Source organism: Ceratosolen solmsi, unplaced genomic scaffold (genome assembly GCF_000503995.2).
Source record: "Ceratosolen solmsi marchali unplaced genomic scaffold, CerSol_1.0 scaffold63, whole genome shotgun sequence".
Lineage (NCBI taxonomy): Eukaryota > Metazoa > Arthropoda > Insecta > Hymenoptera > Agaonidae > Ceratosolen > Ceratosolen solmsi.
Genome location: NW_011948437.1, coordinates 1837681 through 1840968, shown reverse-complemented (window position 1 = coordinate 1840968; position 3288 = coordinate 1837681).

Genomic DNA, 3288 nt, shown 5'->3' with positions numbered 1-3288 from the left:
GACGGATCGCATCTAATTTTACGCAAAATCAACAATAGACTCCTCATTTTATGTTTATTTTGTAATAAATGTAGCTCAAGAACTTCTTTTACTTTATAGAACCAAATCTATTACTTAATAGAATCAAAAGCATATAATAATGAAAAAATTTTATTATTATTATAAAGGCAGTTGCCGACGGCTAAACTAAAATACTCATCGACAAATTAAGATAGAATGCAAAACTGTATCATACAACTTTAATAAATAAATTTTTAAATATGTTATATTTTATATAAATTATATTATATTTGTAGTAATTGTAGTTTATTTTTATTATTGCATTTTAACTACAAGTGAATTTTTCCAAGAGAAAAATTATGAAGTATTATATAAATATATATATATATATATATATATATATATATATATTTTATATTATTTGTTAGGATAATCTTATTTAATATTTATACATTGTTATTTAAAAAAAAAAAATAATAATAATAACAGTAATCAAATTTAAATAAAGTTTGTGTGTATAATATAGTATCCATTCTTTTAACGATTTCATTATACCATGTTATCAATTATTTATTTAAATTATTTATAACAAAAGTATTTCAAAAATGATATTTATCTATTTTAAAGTATGAAATATGCTTTAATGAAAACAAATTATTTCAAGCCGCTAAAACCACTAAAAATTACCCATATTTCAGTAAATTTGTTACATTGAAATATATGTTTGAACACTCTTTTATTATTATTATATTACATTTTCAATTGAATACATTATTTTGTTCCACATAATATACAGAATTCACTTGGATAATAAATAATGCTTTGTATAAAAGTGTTTAAAAGAAAAATATATATATTATTTTTAAATAAGTTTACCAAACGTAATATAATTTTTTTAAATTAAATTTAAGCCGATTATCGAATAACTTTGAAAGAATGTGAATTTAATTATAATAACTAAAATGTATTTTTACATTTCTTTATATAAATGAGTAATTTACTGTGCAAATTGAAATGAATTATAAATATGAAATTTCAAAGTTAGAGATCTTAATCGAATAATTAATTTTTTATTTAAGAATTAAAATAAGGGGCAATTAGATTATTTTTGGAAAAATAATATTGAATCTTATACATAAGGTAATTTCAGCTAATATTTTAGGAAAGAATCTTTTGTCAATTATATAACCATATGAATTTTTCGATGTAAAGAAAATTTTGATCTAAGTATCACATATTTACTATATTAATTTTATCAGAAGAAATAAAAATCTATTATTAAGCAAATAGTTAATATATAGTAATTCAGATAATACTGGATGAAGTGTTCCAATTCTGTCAGATGATAAATGCGGTTTAAATATTGATTTTTACGTTATAGAATAGTTAATTAATTGAATTTTCGAATAACAGTGACTTTTAAATATTACAAAAATTGATATATCTGTACATATACACGAATATACATATGTGCTTTATTACATTAATATAATCATTCGCAGGAAATATTCGCAGGTTAAGATTTATAAAAAACAAAATTATTATGTATTATTAGCTGAATTAAAATTAAGTATAACGTTCACTATACATTAATCTTAAAATGAAAATACTGACAATGGACGCTCAATACATTTCGTTAAGATTTGACATGATAAAATTTTTAATTTCTGCAATTTCAGTAAACAATAATCTTTGTATAATATATGCGTACAAATATTTACTTATATATGAATATTAGAAAGGACAATTTAATATGCATATAATTAAACAAATGTGATAAATCATAAATAATAATTCTTTAACTTAAATGGCCAATTAATGAAAATATATTATATAATTGAATTTCCAAAGGAAAGGTAATTGGCTATAGTATTAAATTTAAGATTAAGCAAAACTAATTTTCATACAGGCGCACGCGCTCGCAACACAAATTCACACACGCTCGCGCGCGCGCAAAAACAGAGGGAGAGTGACGGAGTTAGAATAGGAGTGGAGAGGGAGGAAGTGAAAAGGTAGATTGTCGGCCGTGCTATTGTTGTAAATTGCTTAATTCGTAACTTTGTTTAAATATATATTTATTGCATTTGAAAGACATCACTATTTTGCTATACAGTTTTCGCTTTTAATTAAAATTAAAATTTATTAAAAGGTTTATTAGTGCAACGAGCATTATATAAGAAATTAATTAGTAAGTTAATTTATCTGAATATTCATATGCTTGGAACAATCTGAGAAATTATTTCAATCTTGATTAACAGAGACGGGTAGATTATAAAACGTTGCGATTGTGGATTTTTATTAAAGTGTTCGGAAGCGAGTGGAAACGAAAATAAGTAATAAGCATCTTTCTGGAAAATCAATCTCTGATTAATTATGGAAATATGAGAGCTGGTCTTGCATCAATGATAATTTCGCAATTTATCATGTATCTGAAGATATTGGAAAGGAATGGAAATAATGCGTTTACCAAATACATTGGATATGATTATTGATATATAAATATCAATAAGTGAATTGTCAATTGGGTACGCTTCAAGAAGGGGCGAATAATTAATTAATAATGCGTTGGATGAAGGGGCCACGGAGAACTTTGATATTGCAACGGTTAGTGGGTAAAACTAGAGTGGGAAATTCGATGATAAATCGGACGGCCGAATGACAAAGTCTGTCGGTTAGGGTGGATGGTGGGGGAGGGTGGGTGGGTGCTAAGGCTAACGTAGTAAATGAAAGTTGACGAGCACAAGTGGAAGAAGCGAGCATGCTCGCTCACGCAGATGAAATAATTGCGTGTGCCCCAGGTTTGGGCTCGCGTGCTCTTGCCATACCAAAGTCCTGGGAAAGTCGAGCGCACTAGGAGGCTAGATAGGGCGGCTCTGGAAAAGCCATCGGCGGTGCATCATCATACGCGTAGGGCTAACATGGCGTTCGACGTCCGACACCATTTTGTTCGGATGCGTCGGCGCGAGTAAGCCGAACTAATTGCGCACAGAAGCCGCTCGCGTGCGCTCTCGAGCGGGCCTGAAAAGTCGATCGAGAGGACCGCGTAATTAAGTCCCCGGCCCGGTGGCCGCACCGCCACCTCAATAATGCATCCTCCGGGGGAGCGGCGCCGAGCGCCAAATGTGTATCAATTTGCTCGTGACCAATGGCGGGGGCAGGTGGGCGTGTTTGCCGCGCGCTCATTGGTCCGTGTGTCGGGAGGCGAGGCCTGTTACGTTAAGGCCGTGGAGGGGCGCCACGGCGCGACACCGACCCGGGCGCCGCCAGCCCAGCACTCGAGCGCGGGCC